Here is a 17573-nt window from a genome sequence, read left to right as displayed (position 1 = left end):
TCATTGATTTAAAGAAGGCCTTTTTTTCTGTTGAGATGGAAGCGGTCATAGAAGCCCTAGCCAATCAGGGTGTACAAACTCAATACATCAGGATCCTCCATGAGCTGTATTGCGGATTCACTACCAGGTTTTCACCATTCTACAAAGAAGTAATTATCCATGTCAAGAGAGGGGCGTGGTACCAGACACCTGGGAAGTAGAAATTCTATATATGGAAAAAAAACACCAATATTGGGGTTGGACTCACTATAAAGCGAGTAGGATGCTTGCCTTACTGATCCAGGTCAAAGCTCCCCATCCCATAGGAACCCAGCAGCACTGCAGAATAATTCCTGAGCTGCAGAACCAAAAGTAAACCTTGAGCATCAAAGAATCCCTTCCAACTCCCCTGAATTTAAAAAAAGCTATTAAAATTAATTCAAAGTGGGGCTGAAGTGATAGCAGAACAGGTAGGACGCTTGACTTGCACATGACCAACCCGGTTTCGAATCCCAGCAACAATATGGTCCCCTGAGCTTTACCAAGAGTAATTCCTGAGTGCATAAGCCAAGAGAAACCCATGTGAAACGCTGGGTGTGACCCAAAAAGCAATAAATAAATAAATAAATAAATAATAATCCAAAGAGTAAATTTTCAGAGGCAAATATCTCTCACTTGTCCAACCACGCCCCAAAGTCCCAAACCCAGCACGGAAGCCAATGAAAATGACCAACGCCAAAAGTGTCCCTTTCCTTTGGGGCTGCCCGTGAACATATCTGGAGTTTCGATAAGTGTTATGTCCAGTTCAAAGGCTCCAAACATGGTCCTGCGCAGTCTCGAGTAGGGAGGAATGAGATGGCCAAGACCCCACTCTCTGCAGGCTCCTCACAACAAGGCCTGAAGTCCATGTGCCCACCCTCCAGTGCCATCTTGCACATGGCTGTGATCGTGGCTGCAGGGGCCCTCAGGATAACGCACCCTCACCCATGGCACTTGAGCCAAAGAACAGCCCCCAATGCACCCCTCAAAAGCTCCACATCCTCTAAAGCCTGGATATTCAGAACAAGTAAAAAAAGCATGAAAGTGCCCTACAAGCTGGAGTGACCTGCCGCTCAAGTTCCCAAACCGGGATTTTCAGGGTGCTCAAGCATTCCAAATTCTAACACAGGAAAGACTGAAGAATGAAGGTTTACCTGTTTTTCCATTTTCAAAGAATTCAGTGCTGCAACTTGGTTGATTTCTGCCATAATTCCCACCAAACAGCCCCTCTGGGCCAAGCCAGAAGCATAGCAAACAATAAGAGAGTAGTGAGCTGTGACAGCTCGGAGCATGGGGGTGTTTCTATACCTGTTCATTCAGTCACCTTCCTCCTTATTTTCGTCACCAGGACCCATTATTTACAAGTTAACACACAAGCAATTTTAAGCCCTAGAATACTGGCATAGGTGCAGCCCGGGTGAAAATCAGCAGGTACATTTCAATGACAAGAGAAGCCTGTTCTGAGCAGGCAGCCTTACTTCCCTCTTAACTGTACTTTTTAACACCCTTGACTATTGTGTTCAAAGGAAACTTGCTTGTCTGACTTGTCCTGTTCTGTCCTTAGAGACTGTTATTAAGGGATCAAATCATCCAGTATGAATTTTTATGTGTTTATTATGGTGTGAGGGGTACATGAAGCCCTTCCCACATTACTGACATATATGCAGTTTGTCTCCAGTATGAATTCTCACATAATGAGTAAGAGAATAGCACCAAATGAAGGTCTTCCCACAAGTCGGACACTAATAACGTTTCCCTCCACTGTGAATTTTCCGGTGCATAGCAAGGATTTAGAATGGCAGAAGGCCTTGCCACATTTCTCGCATATATAAGGTTTTTCTCTGGCATGCTCGAACACGCACGCAAAGCAGTGCAGCTCGCACTTTGTCCGAGCTCGCAAAACAGTACAGAGATGCGATCAAGGAAGACCTCAAAGAGAGAAGAGCAGAAATACTGGTAGATGTGTCAGAAGCCTGGAAAAGTATTCGTAACACCCGCCTGTCCTTCGCCAACTAAAAGACCAAGATGACTGCCCTCCGACGTCCTGATGGATCCATCACATCCTCCAGAATGGCAATGGAGAAGATTGTCCATGACGTCTACTCAAATCTCTTCGATAGCCATATCCACTTGCCGACATACCAAATTCCACAGGATGGGTATGTCGTTCCCAACGTTCTCCCTTCCGAAATCCGACACACCATTTCGTCCGTAAAGAAACAAACAGCACCCGCCCCAGACAAGGTCAGACCTGAACACCTGAAGAACCTGCCGTCAGTACTCATCAATACACTGGCTCGGCTCTTCACTCGCTACCTGTCTGAATGCAAGGTTTCGTCCCAATGGAAAACCAGCAGGACCGTACTACTGTTCAAGAAGGGAGACATCCATGATATTGGCAACTATCGCCCAATCTGCCTATTGTCTGTCATCTGCAAGTTGTTCACTCGAGTCATCCTAAATAGGATTGGCAGAACACTAGATGAAGGACAACCATTCGAGCAAGCCGGGTTCTGCAAAGGATTCAGCACCATCGACCATATCCACACGATAACCAAGCTCATTGAGGTTTCTCGGGAGTTCAAGATGCCGTGAAGATAGATGGTCGGCAACTACACCACCTCCGCTTTGCTGATGACATTGTTTTAATAACACGAAACATCAGCCAAGCGACACAAATGCTGGCCAACTTTGACCGTGAGTGTGGAAAGGTAGGACTAGAGCTGAATCTTACAAAGACTATGTTCATGAGAAACAGCCTTGTTCCTGATGCCCCATTCGCTCTCAACGGAACGACCATCTCCGAGTGCAACAGCTATGTGTACCTCGGTCGAGAAGTCAACATGACAAATGACCTGGCACCTGAGCTGCGCAGGAGGAAGAGAGCGGCTTGGAACGCCTTCAAGATCGTCGAAGAAATAGCTAAGAGGATGAAGAACCTCCGGCTCCGGGCATGTCTCTTTGATTCCACTGTTCTTACTGCATTAACTTATGCCTCAGAGACCTGGACCCTACGCAAACAAGATGAGAACGCTATTCAGGTCTCCCAATGAAGAATAGAAAGAGCTATGCTTGGAATATCACATTTCACTCAAACGAGAGAAAGAATCTGGAGTTCTGACATCTGTCGACGATCAAGAATCAGGGACGCTGTCTCGTTTGCCAAGGTGTCAAAAATCAGATGGGCTGGTCACGTAATGAGATTTAAAGATGACCGCTGGACTAGAGCTGTTACTGACTGGATTCCACGGGATGTCAAAAGACCGCGTGGCCGCCCACCTACCAGATGGTCAGACATCTTCGAGAAGATCATGAACGTTCGGTTTGAGGCTCTTCATGTTCCCAGAGCGAACAGATGCCATTGGGCTACAGTAGCATGCGACAGGGACAAATGGAGACGTTACTGTCACCCGTTCGAGCAAATCGACGACTAAAGGAAATTTAAGTTATGTTATTCTCTGGCGTGAATGCTACTTTGTACACTAAATCTGAGGCTTCTCAAAATGCCTTTCCACATTTCTTACATGTATATGGTTTCTCTCCTGTGCGTATTCTCCTATGTACATTAAGTATTGAGGACAAACAGAGGCCTTCCCACATTCCTTACCTATAACGTTTCTCTCCAGTGTGAATTTTCCTATGTACACTAATATTTGAGGCTGTAGCAAATGCCTTCTCACATTCCTTACATATATACGTTTTCTCTCCACTATGAATACTCCTATGTACAGTCAATTGTGAGGAAGAAGTAAAGGCCTTTTCACACTCCATACATATCTAAGACTTCTCTCCAGTATGAATTCTCATGTGCAGAGTAAGGGAAGAGAACCGTGTGAATGCCTTTCCACATGTCAGACACTGATAAGGTTTCTCTCCAGTGTGAATTTTCCTATGTTCACGAAGTGTTGAGGCTGCAGCAAAGGCCTTCCCACATTCCTTACATATATGTGGTTTCTCTCCAGTGTGATTTCTCCTATGTTCTCTAAATGTTGAGGCCCAAGCAAAGGCCTTTCCACATTCCTTACATATATATTGTTTCTCCCCAGTGTGAATATTCCTATGTTCACTAAGAGTTGAGGCTACAGCAAAGGCCTTCCCACATTCCTTACATATATACGGTTTCTCTCCAGTGTGAATTCTCCTGTGTTCAGTAAGTTTTGCGGCTCTAGCAAAGGCCTTTCCACATTCCTTACATATAGTCGGTTTCTCTCCAGTGTGAATTCTCCTATGTACACTAAGATTTGAGGCTACAGCAAAGGTCTTCCCACATTCCTTATATATATATACGGTGTCTCTCCAGTGTGAATTCTCCTATGTAAACTAAGTCTTGCAGCCCAAACAAAGGCCTTTCCACATTCTTTACATCTATACGGTTTCTCTCCAGTGTGAATAATTGCATGTCTACTGAGGCTTGACAACTGAGTAAAGGCCTTGCCGCACTCCTGACATATATAAGGCTTCTCTCCATGAGTTTTCATGAGTTTTCATGTGTCTATTAAGATGTGAGGTCTGAATAAAGGCCTTCCCACAAGTCTGACATTTATATGGTTTCTCTCCTGTATGAATTCTCCTATGCAAAATAAGATTTGATGATCTACTGAAGGTCTTTCCACATTCTTCACATGTATAAGGTTTCACTCTTGCATTAATATTCATATGGTCATGATGGGGTAACCCTTGACTCACACTTTGCTCTTGGGGCTGACTTTTCTGGGGATTCTGTTCACTGTGGTTTTCTAAGGGAAAAACACAGTGCTGGGAACATGGAGAGGCTCCCCCACCTTCCTTACACCTAGATGGGTTCTGCTCACGGTGACTGTGGTTGAGGGTATGTTGCTGTGAGGGACTCACTATAAACAGTGATCCTCTCCCTAGCAGGTGCCCCATTGGGGAATTTTTTGCCTGTGAACTGAGAATAACGCACTCCAAGGAACTTTTTCCAGGAGAGGACTTCTTCAGAGTGAGGTAGCTCTCACCATACTGATCACCCTCAGAAGACATCCCGCCTGTCTCGGCGTCCTCATGGGGCTGAGGGTAGGATTGCTCACTAGAGACATTGTCACACAGTGTAGGATCAGAGAAATTCCACTTGGGGTGGCAGTTTTCCTGTAGAACAACAGAGGATTCTAATTACTGACATATTCACTGAGTCTTCCTGACCAAAAACTGAGCCCTTCAGCTGTGGTTTCACACATATGCACCACACAAATGCAATTTCCGACATACGAATTGTCTTACAATAGAATAATTTCATGTAACTGTAAGTTGGACACACAAAATTGATGGATGCAGTGTCAGTAAATTCTGTGGCTTTCTCCCCTTTAAATTAATGAAGGAATACAACTGGAAATAATTCCATCTATAGAAAATGGAAGCATCTATTTCAAGAGAAAATGAAATAGATCCATATGCGGGTTTGGTTAAAGTTCCGTGTGGAACCTGTGATGCAGGGGTGAAGACAATGCTGCATCGTCACGCAGCTGAGACAGACCACGTGGCCATTGCAAAGCTCTCACCACAAGTGATGCCTTTCAGGATCAATGAAGTTTTTTGTTCTTTCTGTTTTGTAGTTTCTATTTATTGGGGGTGGGGTGGGTGGAGGGGCACACCATGCAGTGTCTAGGATCATTTCTGTGGGTCTATGCTGTCTATAAGGTGTGCTGGGTAAGGAATATCCGTCCATGTGCAAAGCAATTATATTTCTCACTGCACCATCTCTAGGGCGCAGAAATTAGCTTTCTAAACAACTACCACTTTCAAGCAAATAGAAACTCACAGTATTTTTATACATGGTTTATTTCAGCACATAGTGAAGCTAAGGGTCCTATACTCTAAGCATCAGATTTTGGAATTCCTCCCTGCCATTCCCAGCCTTCCACCTTAACAATCACATACTTGGTCCACTCCTGCTGGCATAATAATATTTATTCTGAATTAGCGAATCTTACCAACTCACTCATACTTGCTGACCCCATTCCCAAATCAAAGTGCTGTAATGCCAAATCCTGAAGTCGTGGTTTCCGTTCTGAAACTGAATAAAACATTCAACTCAAGCACATGTCAAAAAATGTAGCATAATGATGCCATGTAGTTAACAGTACATCTCTGTGTTTCTCAAAGTCCAAAGAGTCCCACACTAAAGAAAAGATTCGGAGAGTGGAAAACTGTGAGGATCTTGGCAATTCTACACTAGGTTTTGTTTTTGTTTTTGAATAGACCTGGTAATGTTCAGGGAACTAGGTTATTGAACAAATTATTGAACAGGTCACCTTCAGGCACTGCAAGGCACTCCCTGCTGTACTATCGTTCAGATCGAAACTAGCTCTGTTATGGTCTTACTTATTCGAAAGCCATGGAAGCACATTACAGGATCATTCTGTGACTGACAGTCCAAGGAAATGAAGAGCAGCATAAGTGCGGCACAGACCCAAGGATCCAGGAGACCAAGGCCCCAATCTCAGCAGCGTGTTTCCTACATGTTCATCGCACCCATACACTGCACAGGGCCTGAGCCAGGAAGGGTCCTCAGACACTCACCCGCACATACGCCTCTCCTCCCCGACCTCAGGGCTCCTCCTTCCAGCCAGGAGATCACCGCAAGTTTTATCCCAGGGTGCCCTGCCCCAAAAGAGACAGAGGCATAGATAAGTGACAGGGAGATGGTGACAGGTAAATCCCCATATTTTCCTGATACAAGTGGGCATATATCTGAAAAGCATGAACAGAATGTCCATTTCCAAAATGCCATATATTTCTAGTTATTCGAGAGGTAAGACCCAAGAAAATACCACAAATACTATAGACCTGACCTTGTGTATGGCCGACAGGGGGTTGATCTGCACAGTATGTTGTTGGTTTTTGTCTTCTTTGGGGTCTCACCTGGCCATGCTGAGGGCTGACTCCTGACTCTGTATTCAGAAATCACTGCTGCTGGTGCTCGGGGATGACATGGGATGCCTGGGATTTAACCCACGTGCGCCGCTTGCACACATCTGCCGCCCAACCCCAGGGAACCCACGCGGGTCTGTTTAGACACGGTTGGCTCCACACTGCTCTCACCGACAGCCTGCAGATTCTGGTAGGTCTCCAGCATCACGTCCCTGTAGAGCTTACGCTGAGAGGCGTCCAGGCATGACCATTCCATCGGGGTGAAGTTCACAGCCACGTCAGGGAAGGTCACTGCGTCCTGAGTCAGCACACAAAAAGAGTGGGAGTCAGAGTCTATCTTAGCCTCATTCGCACTACTCTGAGGCTAGGTACCAGGGTCCTATATTGTCGCTGGGCCTCTCCACTCCAAATGAACCAGCCTCCAAGCACACGCATGACTGACAGGCCCCAAATATCACATAAGGCAACTGGATCTGCTAAAGTGGGAGGAAGTTTTACAAAGGTTCTTGGATGTATCTACCTTTCCTGGTAACCCCCCAGCCAATTCGAGCACCACTGTTCCACTGAGCACTGTAGAGAGGATCACCTGAACACAGACTTGTACGATCCAAAAGTCTATCCCTGGGTGTAGCAAAAACCACTGCACACTCAACGCTGCAACCCCACAGCACATGACCACTAGGATTGAGAACTCAACAGTCCATATAGACAACTACTCAGAGCAGTGCATGGCATGTGTGCCTGTAGGAACTCACTGCACAGGACTGCCTCCAATTCTGCTCAAACAAGGTAGAAGTTTCGTGACCCCAACATCTCTACTGGCCGCAGAGATCCTTGGCTCTTTCTCTTTGGGATCGGTGCATGCCCAGAAATCCACGCACAAGATTACGTGAACCCAAGACTGTATGACGGAGCAGGTAGTCTCTCCAAAGTAGGAAGGACAAAATAGGAGAAATGCAAGTCTGGGGGCCCAAGTCACTGTAGTTGCCAGGACGCAAACGAGGCCATCACACCCCAGGGTGCTCTGAGGCCAGTCAGTTGTGAATCCAGAGCACAAAGTCAAGAGGACAGCTGATGACAAAAACAATGCAAAAGAAACCAAAGCAGCAGGTTGGCGTAACACGACAGCTATTCCGGGGACAGCATGTAGGACTGGCGATCCCCGACATCCCATATGGTCCCACAAGCACTACCAGGGGCAATGCCAGAGTGCAGCACAATGAATGATTGCGAGAATCCTTGCTCTGCCACCCCTAATAAAACAGAAAACCCAAGATGAAACTTTTGGACCTCCAGCATCCCATTGATCACCTAGACCTTTCAGGAAAGAGCACTGCACACAGAGCTTTGAGTACTCCTCATGCACCACTGGGTTGGCCCCAAAGCCAAATAAAAGAAAACAAACATAGACAAAAGCAGCTTCAAACACCAGAATGGGACGGTCCGATCAGACGTCTCATCTTGGAATCCGTCCAAAAGAAACTCAAAACAGAAGGCCCAGGAAACCTGGGCACTCCTGATACTACCTCATGTCATTTTATCTGTCTATTTCTACCTGCGGACGGTTTATCAGAAGCCGCATCACCATTTTCTACTGTCACTATTGTTCTGAGGATCAGCAGGAGGCTCCGTGCAAAGACCTGGAGAAGTCAGAACAGTGAGCACCAGAGAGGAGCACCTCCTCCCACTTCTGAGCCAGACCAGCCACACCCTCGGGCACAGCCTCACAATTCCACCTCTGGGAGACAATGGCAGAAGCTCCTGTCTCCGCTGGGGATGCAAATTTTGTTGGCATCTGTGCTGTACTTCAGGAGAGGAGCCTGGGCCCAGGCTACAGGGGAGGAAAAGACAGCGTTCTCTGATTCCCGGATTCTTCTCTGGCTCCCACAGGAAAGTCCTTATAGGCCCTGCCAGGGGCCGACTCTCAGTCCAGGAGCTCCCAAACACTAGCGCCCCCCTTCAGGCTGGCAGAAGTGCTGCCCCCAGGGAACCGTTTCCTGGAATGTGGCTCCACCATGTGACTTAGAGTGGACAAACCTTCGACACTCGCTTACAGCGTGGACAAGGACATGAACCTGGGCACTCTGTCCCGGGGACCTCAGTATTTGCCACAATGGCAGGTGTCGTCTGCTCAGGGAAGATGAAGAGTCAGGGGTGCTTTGCAGCTTGATGTGAGGGAGCTGAAATTCATGAACCTAAAAAAGATGTACAAGTATTGTGGTTAGATGGCAATAATGTGAATTGGGCGCTTGACTAGATGAACCGATCAATCCTCTGCATCCCATATGGCCCGTAGCAGCGCCAGGGACAATACCTGAGCTTAGAGACTCGAGTAAGTCATGAGCATCTCCGGGTATGTGCCCTTTCTCCCCCCTTAAATATAAAGAACCAAAATAGCCCCCCCCAAATACATTTTCATTGGCAAACCTCAGCCACCTGCAGGCCACCTTCCCCCTCACATACCCCGCATGATCGCGGCTCTCACGGAAGACAATGAAAATGACCAGCAACAGGTCTCCTGCCATTAGGTGTAGGGGCTGAAGCTCTGCCCCTCAAATCTGGAGATTTTACAGAAGTGAGCTTAGGGCCGATGGTTCAAACATGGGACTGCTGGGAAGGTTGGAATAGCCAAGTCCTCGGATGATTCCCACATTCAGCCATTGTTGCCCCATCCCGGAGCTGGAGACGATCGTGGCCAAAGAGGCACCGTAGAATCACGAACTCAAAACTGTCACTCCTGAACCCTGAGACAGCCACCCCTGTACCCCCAAAGCTCCGCGTCCCCCTAAATCCTCCACCACACCTCACGATCCACCTGGATGTTGGCGAAAAAGTGAAAAACCAATGCAAAAGTACCCCCCAAGTTGGCTCGGCCCCTCGGCTCAGAGTGTGGAAACGGAAAGGCGCGGGGTGCTCACAGGAGGTTGCTTGAGTCCTGCAACTAAATCCTTCTTCAGACTCCCCCTTCCAGGATGGGGCACAAATTTACTTGTCCCGACCCAAGTGAGCAACAGTCCCAGTGTCTGATTCAGGGATGGAAAATGAAACATGACATTTATGACATCACTTATGACATCACTTCTTTTTCCATTAGGTACCTTAAAGAGCCAGAGTCTAGGCCCTGAGAACCATTTTGTCACCCAGGTGAATCTGTGCTGCAAGGGGGATGGACTCGAATAAAGGAGTGAAGAGGAAAATGCTGGACTGGTCGGTCACACAATGGGAGCCTGGGGGTAAGGAGAAGTCCCCTGATCCTGCAGTTGTCAACTAACATCGAATCAATGATATCTAAACACAGAATGTTAACCTGACTCTTGTCAAATGATCCCTGAGGTCAGAGACAAGAGTAAACACTGAGCACTGTAGGCTGTGGTGAAAAATATAACAAGAAAAAAGGCAAATTCTACTGAAGGGGGGAAAATGATGTACAAAGACAAATTTGAGAGTGAAAGATTAAACGAGTCAAATTTCTGATCCTTAAAAATCCCCTATTCTTGGGGCCAGAGAGATAGGACAGTGGGTAGGGCATTTGCCTTGCACGCGGCCAACCCGGGTTCGATTCCCAGCATCCCATATGGTCCCCTGAGCATTGCCAGGAGTAAATCCTGAGTGGAAAGCCAGGAGTAATCCCTGTGTATTGCCAGGCGTGCCCCAAAAAAGAAAAAATAATCCCATATTTTTAATCTATCCGTGCTACAGAAACTCACAGTTTATCCTGAATCCCTGTTGTTCTTTCACCATTGTTTGTGCATATATATGTGTATATATAAGTGTGACTTTGTGTGATTTTTGTTTCGAGGCCAAAACCGGCAGATTCAGGGCTTACTCCTATCTCTACACGCAGGAATCAATCTGGTACAGACCATATGGGATGCAGGGCATAGAACCTGGGTCGATTGCTTGGATGGTTAAGTCCTTACCCACTGTACTATGACTCCGGGTCTAACTAAACGTGCTCCTAGCACGCTCAGTGGGATTCCTGAGCAAATGTCCTTACTCCTGGAAAACCAAAACTTTCTTGCTTAAAAAAAAATCATTTACCCTGGTTAGATTCTAGTTCTAAATAATTTATGTTTAACATTGGTTCATCATTTCTCCTTTGCTACAAGGAGCTGAGGCTTACTGAGGAACACACATCCCATCACACCCATTTCCTTAGTATTCATCTTTAATTCCCTGTGTTCTGCTTCCCCTATACATTATTCACCCATTTTCCCTAATCACAACCTGTGAATTGTAAAGTCAGATTCTCCAGAGATCTCTGGATTTTGTATTTGTAAATAAAATGTTGACTTTCTCTTTCCTTTATATCCTCTACAGTTTACTTTAGAAAAATATCCTTTTTTTGCTCCTGAACAAGGACCAGTGCAGTCCCAGGTTGGGAAGATTGTGCTGGGAGGATTGGGATGGCCATGCCCCCAGCCTTCAGCTTTGTATAGACAAAGGAAGGCAATATTATGCTTTTGTAACTTCAGAGTTAATTAACTGCAGATACTATATACTCCTGGGCATTGTCATGTTTATGAGACTTAAGGCTCAGCTGCCCTTTGTTCTTAGAACCCCAAAGCAAGAGACTGGATGGACCCAGGAGAGCTGTGAGCTACCCTGGCATCGAAAAGGGACAGATAAGTACCATACCAGAAGGGTGACTGATCATTTACGCAGATAAACATTTGGCAGAGTAAATTCTCATGGGGAGATTTACCCAAGGAGACACTCTGTCTCCCAGGGACAACTACATTGCTTTTATCTTTTCCTCTAGTTGTATAAGCTATCAACATTTGTATTTGTTTGGATAAACACAGTAAGAGACAAATATACCAACACTTAGTTCTCTGGGCTTTGACAGCAAATAAGGCTTTTTTTTTCTTTTTGCACTTTTTGGGTCACACCCAGTGATACAAGGGGATAATCCTGGCTCTGCGCTCAGGAGTTACTCCTGGCATTGCAGAAGGGACCATATGGGATGCTGGGAATCGAACCCAGGTTGGCCGTGTGCAAGCCAAACACCCTACCCGCTGTGCTATCTCTCCAGCCCCCAGAGCAAATAAGGCTTTTAACACTTACTTCTCTGGGCTCTGAGAGCAAGCAAGGCTTTTACTGTAAATCCCAGACTAAGTCTTCAGGCCAGTTCACCTTGTCCTTCCCCATGGGGATCCTGTCTCTAATGTTGAAACTGTTTGCATCAAGACCATGCACACGTGCTTTCTAGAATGTTCCATTTAGAAGCTGGCGTAGTTTTCCCACTTGCCCCTGGTCCATACAAGTTCCACGGCAGAACCTCTCTTTTGGGGTGTTAGGAACTACAGTAACTGAAGCCCGAGTCAAGTAATTATGACCAAGCAATTATGCCCAGGAGTAGATATACTTGAGTCCATCTACTCCGAAATACTAGGAGCATAAACATTGATGGTCTTTCTGTGTTTAACCAAAGAACAGTGCTGTAGAGTGAAAACATAAAAATGCTATAGGGGAAACAGGAAAGCAGGTACAAATCCACAGCCACTTCAACTACAAAGCAGTACAAATACAAAGTTGAGAATAACCAGAAAATTATGGTATATAATTAATCAAGACTGGCCTGGGGAACTGAGACAACGCGAAGAAAAATACAAAGGAAATGTTAAAGATAAACTTTAACTAAATTAGGGATGTTAGCAAGGACATGATAAGCTTCTCTGGGAGGAGCAAAAGAAGCAATTCACAGATGAAGCCTAAGACACTTTGGGTTAATATCTAGCAGATCACCAACAGCCTGGCCCCTGTTTCCTTCTTTGATCCTCTGTCACCCTTCACCGGCCAGGGTGCGGAGACCAATCACAGCCAACAAAGGCATGCAGCGCATGTCCAGACATTATTTGAACACAACTCTCAGTGCAATAGCCGGGTTTTGCCTAATCAGGGAGAGATGAAGAGTCGGGGTGCAATTTTCAAATTGCTTTTAGAAAATTGATTTTACAGAAATTCTTCGTTAGAAAAAACAACAATGTAGAATCAGAGATATTAAGCTGGGAAAGGCGCTTCCCATGCTGACCCTGGTTGATATTCAGCATCTCACATGACACCTAAAGAACTTAAAGAACAAGAATTCCAGAGTGATGCTCATTAAGGAAGCCCCGAGATTACATATTTGTGCCCAAAATACAACCAAAAATAGCCCCAAAGTAAATTTTCAGTTGCAAACCGCAACCACCCGAGAACCTTACCCAAGGGATGGTCTGTAAATCAAGGCTACTAATGAATAGTGACTGAGGGCTACAGTGTCATTTGCCATTAGGGAGCTGCCCCTCAAAAATGAACAGTCCTTTTATAATTTTGGAGGCACCACCGGCGATATGGACGAGAAACGTCTAACTGCGCTCAGGCACCTGTCCTGGTCGAGCTTGGAGATAGACCTTGGGTGGGCCAGATGCAAAGCAAACACCCTAACCGCTGTGCTATATCTCAGGTCCTCTAAGTGAACCTGCAGCTTCTACAGCAGTGAGGTTGGGGCCAAAGTGTCCAAGACAGGGCCCAGCGCAGTCCCGAGCTGGGAGGGTAGGGACAGCCCAGCGCCCCCCACCCACCCACTCGGCCCACCGCCCACCTGCCACCGTCCCACGGCAGAGCTGCAGGGGATCCCCAAAACCACGAACTCACACCCGCGACCCCTGCGCCCCAGGACAGCCCCCGCTGCACTCACCAATGCTCTGAGTCCCCCACAAAACCCCGCTGGGTGGCAGGAACCGCGTAGATATCAGTTGAAAAAGCTTAAAATTGTCCTTTGAGCTGGCTTTGCTCCGCCCCTCAGAGCAGAAACCGGGAGGCGCGGTGCAGGGTGCTCACGGGAGGCCGCTAGTGTCCTGCCACGAAACCGGCCTTCATAGACCCCTCTCACGATGGACAGACAGCCTCTTCTCCCTTCACCTGCTTAACAAATGGAGGCCTGATCCAGCATCTTGCAACCAAACATGTAAATGCCCTGCTGTGACGTCACTTCCGCTTCTGCAAGCAGCCTTAAAGGGCCAGACACCAGCTGCGCAGAGAACAACTAGGAAAATACAGGTAAATGTGTAAGGCTGGTTGGCTGGAACGAAAGCACAGTGGATAGAGTTTTTGCCTTGTACGCAGCTGACTCAGGTTCAATCATATGAATTCTATACGGTCCCATTTTGGTGTATAAGAGATTGTTAGGATTTTACTGCTTCCAAAGTGTAAGTTTCAAAACATTTACCCTCAATGTTTGTGTAAATCAAATGGAAAACTGAATACAATGAGTGCAGATATGCTACAGCGAATGAAGTGCTTCCTTGCATGTGGCTCTACCCAGACACAAATTATGGACAGCACTGTGGGATGTGACTCCCAGAACATAACACCGAAGGGTCTGAAGAATAGAGGTTTGGCTGTCTATACAATGTCAAAAAAGGCTAACCACAGTCTCCTGGTTGATCTATGCCATGATCTATGCAAAGCAGGGCCTCTGAGCCAAGTCAAAATCACAGCAAAGAATGAAACCATGGTGAGTCGTGACAGTACCCAGCAAAATGCAATGTTAGTACCTATTTACTTCTTATTTAATTCCTTCCACGTTGCCTTATCACTAAGAACCATTATTTACCAGCTAACATACTGGGAAGTCCACATGCCAGGACATTGTCATAACCATGGTGCAGGGGATAATCAGCAAGTACCTTTCACTTACGGTACTAGTATCACAGGAAGCTTTCACATATAACAGGATTATTTCCTTCCTTCCTGTACTTTTGTATCTATCCCCAAACTACTTGTTGAAACTAAAATTGTTTTACCTAAAGGCCCTGTTCTGACGCCGGCCATTGTTATCATGAAAGTGATTGATCCAACATAACTTTTATATTTACTAAAACTTGAGGGAACATGAAAGCTTTCCTATATTCCTTACCTACAGGATTTTATCCAGGATTGTCTTTAAAGTTGCAGGTGAGAATAATTCCCTTTCCACGTTCTTACATAAATATACATATATTCTTACATATATAAATATGTATATTTATATATAGCTTCTGTCAAGTGTTAATTCTCCTATACATAAGGCCCGAGGATCCAGGAAAGTCCTTCCCACACTCCTGACAGATGTAATTTTTCACTGCAAAATGACTTTTCACATGCGCAGTAAGGGCTGGAGACAAACTGAACACTTTTCCACATTCCTTACACTTATGAGATTTCTCTCCGCTGTGAATTTTCCTGTTCAGAAAGCTATGCCAATTGCATCAAAATCTTCCTGCAGTCATTTCATATATAAGGCCTCAATCCAGGATAAATTTTTCTCACACACCAAAGCTTGAGGATTGAGTAAACATCTTCCCACACCCCTACATATGTCTTCTTCGAGAATGAATTTTCCTATGTTTAATAAGGAGTTAGGGGAAAGTGAAGGCTTTGCAAAAGTCATAACAAACGTAAGGTTTGTCTCCTATATCAAAATTTCAGTGTCACAAAAGGATTGTGAAATAAGCAAAGGCCTTGCCACACTCCTTACATATATACATGGATTCACTGCAATGTGCATTTTCTTTTGGACAAAAAAGTTTGAATAGTAAGTGAAGACCCTCCCATAGTAGTGACACGAATAGTGTTTCATCCACCTGTATGAACATTCCTATGCTCAGAAAGACCTGAGGTGAAAGGCCTTTCTACCAACCTCACATATATAAGGGTTTTCTACAAAACAGAATTTATGAAAACTAAGACTTCAGGAAGAAGCAAAGGCCTTCCTACATTGCTCCCAAATATAAGTTATCTCTCCAGTGTTCCATTGTGAGTTTTTCTGTGTATTAAGGCTTGTGGAATAAGCAAAGACTTTCACTCTGTATATGCATATGGTTTCTTTTCAGTGTGACTTTTTCTGTGCATACTAAGATGTATGAGTCAGAGAAAGGCCACAGCACATTCCTTACATGCATACAGACTCTCCAGCAGGAAATATCCTATGTATAAGGTATGAGGATCCATCAAAGGCCTTCCCACAGTCCTTAAACAGTTTCTCTCCTGTGTGGATGTTCACATAGTCCCACCGAGTTCATGATGGACTCAAAAGTTTGTCCTCAGTGCTTACATTTCTGGGAATTCTGTCCAATATGGGCTTCTATGGGAAAGTGATGGTGCTGAGGACATGGGAAGAGTGATCTTCTGATCACCCTCAGAACACATCCCACCTGTCTCGGCATCCCTGTGGGGATGAGGGCCAAATTGCTCACTCGAGCCTTTATCACAGTGTGCAGGAAGAGACATTCCACCAGGGCTGGCTACTGCCATGTAGAAGAACAGAGGATTGCACTCATTAGTCTATGCCATGAGAGTTTTCATGTCAAAAGAAATTAAGCTCTGTAGGTAGGTAGCTGGTAAGGTATGGGACAATGAGTTTCTTGGGGAAATAATACATCCAGATGGGGATGAAAGCAGTGACTCCGAAGCCAACCCTGGGGATTCAGAGAGGAACTGGCTTAGTAGAAACCCAGAGAGTTGGAGACTTGGAAGAGGAACAAAGGCTGGTAAGAACATCAGAGAGCAAGGTCTGGCCAACGCTCTACCCCTTGACAACACGCGAGCAGTGGACACTCAGCTTCAAAGAAAACCCCAGGAGTCAGTTTCAGAAACATGATTTCAAACTGAGAGTATCACGATAGTACAGTGCGCTGCATGCAGTCAATCAAGGTACAATGTCCAGAATTCCAAAGGGTCCCCTGAGCACTATCTGACTAATAGATGGATGGAATTTTCCTTTATCCAATCGTAAATGTTTCCTTTTTTACCTCTATTATTAGTAAAGTAACATGGGTGGGATCCAGGAATGTGACCATCCTTGTGAGAAATCACAGGTAAACGGAATGTTCTCCTGGGATGTGGAGATCTTGGGACCTGACCCATATTCCCACTTATAAAAGATTTCATCAAGGCGCCCCTTCTATCCTTTCAAACAACATTCTGTGCACAGTTACATGTATCTAAACTCTCCAACTGAGACCAGAGCAACTGTAGATCTGGGTAGGGTGTTGTTTGCACATGGCCAACCTAGGTTCAATCCCCAGAATCCTGTAGTTTCCAGGAACACCATCAGAAATAATACCTGAGTGAAGAACCAAGAGAAACCACTGAGGATCACCAGGTATTGTAGTATAATAGTGGTCTGCCCTTGCTCCCTGGCAGGTGAGATCTTATGTTTCTTGATTGCCCATAACCTTTTAATTACCTTTGTCAACTGATCAGACTTTGACTTGTAAATACTGTCTTTCTCTTCTCCTTAATGTCTTTTGCATGGTTAGCTATTTCAGAGCAATTGCTTTTTGTATGGATACAAGAAGACAGTTACAAAGAAAAGCCTGGGCTTGAGAGTTGGTCTCCAGATAATATTACCTCCTAGACATCTGCTCTCTTGACTGAAGCCTCAGCTGCCCTTACTTCCTCAATCTCATAAAGAAGGGTCCGATGCGGGACTAGACGGACCCAGGGCAAGTGGTGAGCTAGCTATGCTTGCATCGAAATGGGCCTGGCCAAAGTACCATAATGCTTATCTATAAGAGCCTGGTCATGGACAAATTTTGTCACGAATCAAAAAGTAATAACTAGACTTGGACGCTGCTGGGATTGGGAGTGATTGATCCAGCCTGAGTCTGAATCTGTGGTGATAAGTCCCCAGGAGAGTC

This window comes from Sorex fumeus, unplaced genomic scaffold (assembly GCF_029834395.1).
Source record: "Sorex fumeus unplaced genomic scaffold, SorFum_2.1 ptg000111l, whole genome shotgun sequence".
In the NCBI taxonomy this organism is placed as follows: domain Eukaryota; kingdom Metazoa; phylum Chordata; class Mammalia; order Eulipotyphla; family Soricidae; genus Sorex; species Sorex fumeus.
This window is presented reverse-complemented; position numbering follows the sequence as displayed.